This window comes from Coenobita brevimanus, chromosome 111 (assembly GCF_032717465.1).
Source record: "Coenobita brevimanus isolate Jiangsu-jjx chromosome 111, ASM3271746v2, whole genome shotgun sequence".
Classification (NCBI taxonomy): Eukaryota; Metazoa; Arthropoda; class Malacostraca; order Decapoda; family Coenobitidae; genus Coenobita; species Coenobita brevimanus.
The window spans coordinates 7,913,632-7,924,186 of record NC_137064.1 but is presented as its reverse complement, the minus strand read 5'-3'; positions in this window follow the sequence as shown (position 1 = coordinate 7,924,186).

Sequence of the window (10,555 nt, the reverse complement as noted above, 5' to 3'; positions counted from 1 at the left end):
CTCACATTAAAAAAAAAAAAAAAAAAAAAAAAAAAAAAAAAAGCTCCTGGAATTGGCTAATTATCACCTGACAACACCTCATGTGCACTCATTCGCTGATTTTCGCTGTTTATTTCCCCTTGAAATATGCTGTATAATCTATACTCTTAATAAAAATATATAAAAGAAAGGAAGGGAGAAGTCTAAGTGATATTGACATTCACCTGGAACTACCTAATTTATTATGTATTGTCTAGATTTCCTGCCAATCATTTCATAGCGTATATATTAGCAGCTGTCATCATGCTGACATTGGCAGTGTTGCACTTCCCCTACAGTCGTTCTATTTTATGAAGGCAGTTTGGGTGGGGTGATCTGGGACCTCACACTGTTAGCTCTGTTGCCACATCACTGCTGACACACGTGTAATTATTTGTGCTCACCTCTCTCTCTTTCTCTCTCTCTCACTCTCCTATTTTAAGCTAGTAACTACTTATAAATGAATTTTAAACACTCTGTATAGATGTAATTCAGTAAAAAAGCTATAGTATAGTATAAATCTCAAGACTTGTCAGCGTTGCTTTTGCGACGTTGTCAGGTGGTGACACGAGTGATAGCCCTGCGTGAGCGGGTCATACTCGGTCAGTCTCCTGCCATGGAAGCTATAAAAAAAAAAAAAAAAAAAAAAAACGCATCTATAGACTTTTACCTCAGAAGTGGCGTGTTAAAAAAGTCGAAAACGAGAAAAAATAAAGAAAATACAATTAGTAGTAGTTAATAAATGTGAGAGAGAGAGAGAGAGAGAGCACGTGTGTGGCGACGATGTGGCAACAGAGCTAACAGAGTGAGGTCCCACAGCGTCCCACCCAAACTGCCTTCATAAACTAGAACGACTGTAGGCCACCACAGCATTCAGTTTACTGTCGTCTTTCAAGGTGAAACCACGTCGGATTCGCGCCTGTCCAATTCTGCCACTTTTTAGCCCCATGCAAAGGGCCCTGTGACCTCTACCCCTACTAAACCTCGTGTGGAAAGGGGTAAAGAGCTAAGTGACTGCTGTGGAACGTGAACTGGCTAATTTATCAATGAAAATGATGGACAGTGACTACGATCTTTCTGGTGAGTAAAACAGTTCAAGTGGAAATGTAAATAATGTGTAAACAGCAAGTGAAAGCAGTGAATGTATATATAAGTGAACAGTAGAAAATAGTTTTATAAGTTACTGCAAGTGATAGTGCATAACACAGTGTAAATAATATAGAAATGTAAATAATGTAAATAAAATAGAGAATGTAAATAGAAATGTAAATGAGTAGTAATAAAAGAATACGAGTATATATACTAGGAGTTATGAAAGTGAAAGTTTCACTCTAGCATGTATGAATACTATGAGTTATGAAAGTGGAAGTGAAAGTGACAGATTCACTCTCAACACTAGTATACAGGATGAGCAAGTGAATGCTACATACAGTATTTTACTGAAAGAGAAATTGAATGCCTACAGTGACAATAAACTACTATTACTGAAGGAAACTTATGGATAAAGACTGCAGATATATATAAGTGTCATATAGTAATAGAAATATAAAGTGTGAGTGTTTTTATGAATAATAAATGACAGAATACCAGCGGCGAACGAGAGCAAGTGGGAAGGTCATACGCGCTTGTAATTTTCATTGCTTTCACAGTTTTTTTTTTTTTTTTTTTTTTTTGGAGTATGGATTCCAAACTTTGAAAATCACAGAAGTGTTTCTAGTGATAATATCAGGCTGTGGTAATCATATTACTGGGTGTCGGGAAGTCTAAAGTGGAGACTTCGTTACCTAACTTCAGAAGTCTCCACAAGTCCTACAGTACTTACATCCCAGGAGAAAGCTAAAGGTATGTGCCATATGCATATGTAATGATAATATTCAAGGACTAATAACTGATTTTTGGCAAATATTTTTAGAGAGTCTGTCGGAGTGCGAATGTGCCTGCAGGACATGCAAATCGAGCCAAAACAACCCCGCGGTTTAGGGGTTTAAAAACCGTCCATGCGATCCGGACTAATGTCTGATATATCGGAAAAAGTCCAGATCAGCAGGGGGAAGTCCGGATGTCACTTTTATCGGAATTTTGCATTTTTCGGAATGGTTTGGGCCCCAATTAGTCCGTTATAGTGAGGTCTTACTGTATACAGTATATATTCACTTAACAATACAGTATCATCTGCAAAAAATAAAATACTGTATATATCATATTTTCGGGAGAGGGGAAGTAAAAACCCTATATGCTGATACAGTACTACACTGTATATTGAGAAAGAGAGAGAGAGAGACTGACTGTGGTAAGCTATAATATTTTCTAGCAGCTCACATTTTCTTTTCTTTTTATGGTGAGGCAGAGCCAAGAATGGTAAGCTAATATGCATTCTACTGTTTTTTTTTTTTATGTCCATATGACTCAAAATGTTTAAGAAAAAACATTGATAGTTCTAGAAGCCCAGTACCCAAAAAACATTATAATTATTTGAAGTTAGTTAAACAGGAATATTTGTAACGATAATTTGATCTATACAGTACAGTAATTTGAATATTGTGTTGCATATTCATATTTTTAATGCCCTTTAGCCAATGGGGTTCTGTGTTAAACTGAATATAATTGTCATAAAAAATCTTGCAAAACATCTTCATTCCACCCTCTCCACTACACTTATTCTGCATATACCTCATCATCTCCAGCTGCCTTCCCATTTTTCAGTCGCATCACAGTGTCATGTTTCTGGCATTGCATTCCTTCTCTGTATGTCCCCCAAACCATTCATGTTAACAGTCACTTTGCTCTCTCCATTCGCATTCATCAGACTTTCAAAATACAGGTATATTTCCCATCTGGTCTTTACTTTTTTCCCCATGGGTTAACAATTTACCACTTACATCCTTCACACTTTCACATTTCTTTCCACAGTCACTTCTACATTTCCACGCCTCTTTCCAGAATAACTTCCTATTTTCAGAGTAATTTGCATTCATTATTCCTCCTAGATCATCATTTACCTCTTCCTTTTTCCACTTCACTAGTCCCTTTACATGCTTCTTTGCTGTCAATATGTTCAGTTTTTATTTCAGTTGAACCCCTGTCCTGTATCCACTTGAGCCACTTCTTCCTCTTTTCCTCCACTGTTCTCTTAACCTCTTCATCCCACCATGCTATACCTTTCTTCTTTGTTGTTACTCTTGCCACACCACACACCACTTCAGCATTCCTACCTAAGCAGTCCCTATATGCATTCCACAGGCTGTCCAGATCCATTTCATTCCAATTCACCATTTCTAACTCCTCCCCTACTTTGGCCCTGAATTCATCTACCATTTCTCTGATCCTCAGCTTCTTGACTTTCAGTCTCTCTCCCTGACTGCTCCTCTCTCTCTTGGTCCACCTCATTCCTCTCAGCTTAATCTTGATACCACAATCATACATTCTGACAAACCATTATCTGCAAATTAAGCCACTATCCACCACTATATTGAAGCGTACTACAGTGCTGAATATACCAGGGGTGGCAAACTTAGGTCAGAATGGTGCCAGAAATTAGTAACGGTTTGATCGCACTCACAGACCACTGATTGCTTCAGGAAGATAGAGAGCATCTGGTTGCAATGTGCAACATGCATCCAAAAATGTTCTCTAATGTGGGCAATGCCTTAGTCTTGTCAAGAAAGGAGTGCATGGAGTAAACATTGATTCATCATCTTCAGACTTTAAAAACTATTTAAAAACCTGGTATTTTCTCCCTCATATTTGAATCCTCATTTTTGTTTTTGTTCTGAGTTTATCTTGTACTTTTGCACTGTGCACGAAGGTACACATTTGGGCTGCACAGCACAAGTGACATTGACACAAAAGTAGCTGTTGGAAACTTACGGGACAACCCCATTTGAGTGGTTGCTTACCTGTGGTTGGCGGGTCTGCCCAGCGGACAGACTGGGATTATGCAATAACAACCACACATTTGGAAAGGACATGAAAGATATACTGCACAGTCCAAATTTTTGCTGTAGTATAATGTGTATATTCATATATGAATTTAAGTTCAACTGAGCTTCTCCTGAGGTTGACACAGCAAGAGAGAACAATAATTTGTTTGTGGCCACCCTTCTGGGATTATGGGATCTGGATAGAGATACACAGACAAAATAAAAATTATTCAAGGACATGAAAACTTAGTAGCAAATTTTTTAAATCACAAAAATGTAGTTTTTATTATACAGATTGGAAACTTTAGTGTATCTACTGTTGGTAGCAATTTCTTGTGGCCATACACTGAAAAGGATGAACAATTTTTGTGCATTTTATACTTGTACAAAAAAATAATGGTTTCTAAAGATCTGGATGCAGTCCTGAGCCACTGGTTGGCCATCCTTACATAACCCTACTGGAAATTTTATTCACAGTAGTTCATGTTTGTTGATTTGACAACCAAATGATTTTAAATACTTAAATGTATTTAAAAATTATCTGTACTGCAACAGTATTCCAAAGAAACTGCAAATGATAAGCAGGTGCATGGTTTGTTGGCAAAGTACCAGATATGAATTAGTGTTAATAGATTTGGCAGAGTGTATGCTAATGGGAGCATTCACAAACTCCCAAAAGTTGCCAATCTTCACCTGATAACTTAATTTGAAAAAATAAAAATAAAAAAGTGGTTAACTAAACTACTATTTTGTATGTGTTTCTTTTATCATATTGTTCATAAGTATAATTTTATGAACACATTTACTACATAAAATGAAGAAAAGAAGCTTCATGTGACAAAATTGAAGGGAATCATTAACCCACCCCGTTCCGTTTACGTACATATGCACCCGAAAGCTTTGTCACTGTGACTCCCGTTGACGTTTATAAATGTCCTGCAATTGCAAGGTCTGTCATTGGCACATTTTTCAAATTTTGTGTGTGATTTTTGGTACGTATACGTGGGACACCTTCCTCTACCTGAAGCCAGGGGGGACAATGCCTTACCCCATGTGACCTCCCCCCCCCACGCCACTGTCTCGGCAACTCACATGTTACTAGCGACCTGGTCAGTAAAGACACGTTGCACCACGGTACGAAATTCAAGGCAAGAGTGATTTCCCAATCGACGACAATGTGGAGGACAAAGTTTACGTGGCACCAGAGGAAGAAATGATCAGGAGTGATGAGAAGGCAACGTCTCCAAGGAAGGTGCAGTATGTTGATATGTTTGGTGAGTGAAACAATGCTTATATCGCCTATATTACTGTGTGAAAACCAATATACTCTTGTTCTACATATAAATACATATCAGAGTAATAAATGCCTACCTATTCTGAATGGTTTGGAATAGTTACCCCTCCCATAGAAAATGTCTTCTCTGGAGCCTGGCTCCAGAGAACACGGCACCAGGTGAGGATAGGGTTGGTGGGGGTAGGAGAGAGAGGAGGGTGGGGTCAGGTGGTTGTGAGTCGTGAGTTGTGTCTCGCTCTTCGTTTGTTTGTTTTGTTTTTCTTTCTCGATGTATTCTCGGTCCTTTCCTCTTGTGATTTACTCATTGTTGGATGAAGACTGCCGCTACTTGTAGATGCGTGTAGAAGATTATGGAGATGTCTTGTAGACTTGTTACTAGTAGTTGATCGTGGATGGTTGTAGTTCGTTGGTTCGTCGTAGAAATTGGAAGATTGTTTGTATTAATATTTTGTTAAACTACTGGGAAGGCGTCCTGTGACCTCTTCACCTCTACATCAGCGCTGATGATCGGGAAGACAGAGGTGGGGTTGGAGAGAATACTGTCAGGAGCTGGTTGTGAGTTGTTGGTTGTAAGAGGTATTGTTTGTTTTCAATCTTGATAATGTAGAATCAACTGTACACTTGTAGACTCGTAGGCTTGTAGAGTCGTAGGCTTGAAGAGTCGTAGGGTTGTAGCTTGTATTTCGTAGGAATTCACTGTAGAAGTGAAGCTAATCTTGGTTAGAGTCTCGCCTGCTTTTGTAGAAATTCACTGTAGATTCGTAGATGAGGTTTGTACGTTCGCTGTCACCATATCTTACAATAACTTTGTGGCTTCTTGTAGTGTGTTTTGTAGATCAGTTATACATATATTAGACTCGTGGACGAGCGATTGTTATACGTGAGTAGTTTTGTAAGTAGATAATCTTCATTCCCTTTTGTCATGCAATGACAGGAGAGGCAAAGATGAGTATGGGACTATTTTTATTTGTCTTGGAAATATTAACAAAGTCTCTCATGCACGAGTGAAGTATAGAGTAGAGTCCCGTTAGCTACCTCCCTGTCTCGCTTTCTCTCTCTCTCTCTCTTCCACCTTCTTGCCCATGTTGCTAGCCTCCTTCTCCTTGCTACCTGTCGGCTGTATGGCCAGCCTCTTTCTGAGCTCAGAATCCTACATTCTGATGTAGCAGGGGTCGTGTCATGTGTGCTTTATTGTCGTGGAAGCTTCTATAGTAGGACAAATCTAAACTTGCGGCTAGGGTGGGGCACGAAGCTCTGTACAGTGTTGCCACGTTTTTCGTAGTGCGATGCCACCCCCCCCCCTTCTCTCTCTCTCTCCTGGGGGAGATGTGCGTCACCCTGGGGAATTTTGTTTCTTTTATGAGTGACTTTCATTTCTTTATTTTTTTTATTATATCTAATTATATTTTAAAATATTTATTATTGTTTTGCATATGTTGCTAGATGACCTCGCTGGTGTGGCGCCATGATTTTTCATTCAAACTCTCTCTCTCTCTCTCCCTCCTTCCTTCCCTCCCTTCCTCAACACCTCCTCTGGCCTGCCTTCTTCCCCCCCTCCTTCTCTCTCTCTCTCTCTCTCATCTATGGTGTTTTAGGATACATTTTGTTTATTTTCTTTAACATTATTTTGTACATATTGTAAATTTGACTTTCACACCTCCCAGGGGGTAAGGACACAAAGTAAAATGACACAAGGAGGCTTTCGGGTTAGTCTGGATCTGTGTGAGTGTTGCCGGTCAAGAGAGTTTAATGTATTTTTTTTTCTTTTACTAAGGAATTGGCATATTTTTATTTATATTCCTGCACATTATCTTATAATCACAATTGTGACGTTATTACCCACCTCAGAAATACGGTAAAAGCCAATAAAAGTGACTTTTTTTTTTTTTTAGCAACACTGTAAAATATTTATGCCACGTTTCTGTATTGCCGTATAAATATTTCATGCATAATAAGTTTACTGTTCTTTCATATATTATAATACACACGTTAAACATTGTATTCATATGTGTTTATCGTATTTGTGATGCCTTTTACATATATAACAACCGTTTCACATCGCGGGTTTGGGAAACATAGCACCACTGTACAGAGGGTCGTGCCCCACCCTAGCCGCAAGTTTAGATTTGTCCTACCAGAGAATACTGTATATCTGTGTGTATGTACTACTTCCGGTGCATGATCAACATTCCTTCACTTTAAGAGTTGCAAGCTAATATCCCGTTCCCACACCTTGTCTGGTGCTCTGTCTATCTATCTATCTATCCATCATGCTTTCTGTTATGATTTGTATTTATAATATGGAGTCCTGACAACCTGGACAGGGCATTTCTAAGCTCAGGTGAGCACTTTCTGAATTTTGATGTTTCTCATAAAAAGCAGAGATTTTAGGGGGGAAAAAAAAAATGAAGGTCTGCTGGGATGGGGGGGGGGTCATTGGTGAATAATCTGCCGGGATGCGGCAGGTTAAAGTGAACCTAGTATACTATCTAAACCTCGGAACAAATATTGTTCATAGCTTAAAAGTGATTATTCACATTCCCAGCCATGTCCTTTAATGTAGTTTTAAATTTTCAAAAATATGTGTTGATATATAATTTAGCATAAAGTTGTTTGGCTGCAAAATATTTAAAATAATCAGATAAAGATTATATATACATAACTTTTTTTTGTTGTCTTCCTGGAAACATCGGTACGTCCGATTTTGGTCGGCAACTTTGTCTTCGTATGATATTGGCTTCATAAATTATGCTTTTTATTATAACTAATAGTCAGTACATTCTCTTCAGCATTTGCCAGATAAAACATTACTGGTACTCTCTTTGATAACTAAATGATGTTTTGAATTAATATGCAGTGAGATTTCTAATATGTGGTGAATGCTGATGAACCACTTGTCGTTTTATGCATTCTAGTAACTTTTCTGCAGTATATTACTTAGTAAATCACATATAGAAAACTGGTATAATAACGAATGATTACAGTGTTGAATAATATATGTACTTTTCATCACTAAATATCATGGAGGGGATTTTAGAAAATATATGACAATGCGAGTAGTTGACCGAGTTCCTTGTTAAATTATCCAGCGTTCATTGGCAACCCCAGAGTTTGTGAATCTTCCCATTGAGTGGACAGTACACTTGTCTGCCACTCAGCTGGAACTGGATCTCATCCTGGCCAAGGGCTGACATTTAACCATTACTGGGCAAATGATCACTTAGGTATTTTCATCATTCATCATCCAATCCTACATTGCCCCATGAGGAGCGTAGGAGTCCGGGGCTAGGCAGTTGGTCCCGACATTTAAGATGAGAGTGACCAGCCTCACTCATCCTCGGGTGGCATTACATGAGCAATCAACCCCAACCATCCCTTGGATATAAACCTTTACCGACTCAATCCGATTGGAGCGCAATAATTACCCACTAAACCACCAGGTGCCAAAATTTGGTTCTATGGTTACCACCACCCAGCATAGTAAATGGTTTCCTGGTGCACAGGAAACCATTTGGCTTGTCACTCAGTGTAAAGTCACCCACAGGCTGAAGGAGGTGGAAAGAATGAAGGAAAGAAAGACGGAAGAGGGAGTGAAAAGTCACCCATAGGCAGAAGGACAAGGAAAGAATGAAGGAGAAAGACAGAATAGAATGGAAGGAAAGAAGGATGGAGAGGAAAAGGCAGACACCCGAGAGCAGCACTACATTGAGTGAGTGGATGGTGAGTGCCCCCACCTACCACACACTTAGGTATTTTATTCTGGTTTAATGCCAGACAATTTTATTCAGGTGAAAGACAGCCTTGCCTGACAAGGGGTTAAATGAATAAGGTAGCACCGTTGTGCCCATGCTCACACCTCTGTAGAGGTTCTTCATGCTGTACAAGCTTTTCTTCACAAGCAAACACTGCTAATCCATCAAAACATGTTATTACCTCACACTGAACACCAATATAACATCCATCACTTTCATCTTATTGTGAAGCATGGGTGGGAATGGTCAAGCCTTCACTGACAAGGAAGCATCTATTGACCCTACATATCATAGTTACCCTTCAGGACATAATATACAACTTGAACGTGTAAAGTAGTGCAGCTCACCCATGATGAAAGTTGTGGAACAATGCTGCCATGATACATATCAATGGTTCTAGTATGTTAACAGTATATACATAGCACTGTACAGAACGTACAAACAGATATTGCACACTTGTCCGATTTGGAATGCTGTCCTCATTCAAACATCCATCCATCCATCATCCAATCCAATGTTGCCCAATGAGGAGTGTAGGAGCCCAGGGCTAGGCTTCAGGAAAAATATATTGAGAAGAAAAGAGATCGTATTTTGTTTTTCTTGATTTGGAAAAGGCCTTTGACAGAGTCCCTAGAAAGATGGTGAAGTGGGCAATGAGAAAGCTTGGGTTGGAAGAATGGCTGGTAAGGGTGGTTATGGTCATGTATGTGGGTGCTCACACCCAGGTAAGAGTGAATGGAGATTTGAATGATGAGTTTTTCGTGAATGTTGGTGTGCAACAGGGGTTAGTTTTGATCCCATGTTGTTTATCATGATACCTGAAGCCCTCTCACGTGACTTCAGAAATGAACTCCCGTGGGAGATGTTGTGCTGATGATTTGGTGTTGATTGCAGAGAATGAAAGGGAGGCGGAGGTAAGATTTAGGAAGTGGAGAGATGGTATGGGGCACAAGGGCTTAAAGGTAAATGCAGATAAAACAAAAACGATGATATCTAGGGTTGGAGGCTGTACAGTCAAAGATGAGGGAGAGTGGCCATGTGCAGTTTGCCACAAGGGCGTGGGAAGTAATTCCATCTGGTGCAGTGTTTGTGATAAATGGGTGCACAAGAAATGTAGTGGTATTAGAGGTAGACTGTGAGATAATGGTGATTTTATGTGTGCAGCGTGTCGGGGAGAACAGGTAGAGATTGTTAGGTGTGAATGGATTGGACTTGCTGGTGAGTCTCTTGAGTGTGTGGAAGAGTTGTTATTTGGGAGACATGTTATGTGCTGGAGGTGGGGCTGAAGCTAACTCTGTGGTTAGGGTGAGAAATGGTTGGAAAACACTGAGAGGACTCTCCCTACGTGCTAAGGGGTCTTTGTATGCAGCATATGTTAGGAGTGTGATGCTGTATGGTAGTGAGACCTGGGCAGTAAAGGAAGAGGTTATTCGCAGGCTCAAATGTACAGAAATGGCAATGATTAAGTGGATGTGCAGTGTGTCCCTGCATGCAAGGCCTAGAGGGGCTGGGTTTACAATGGAAGAGTTGAGAGGTAGGATGGGACTGGAGTGTACTGGTGTTGTGATGAG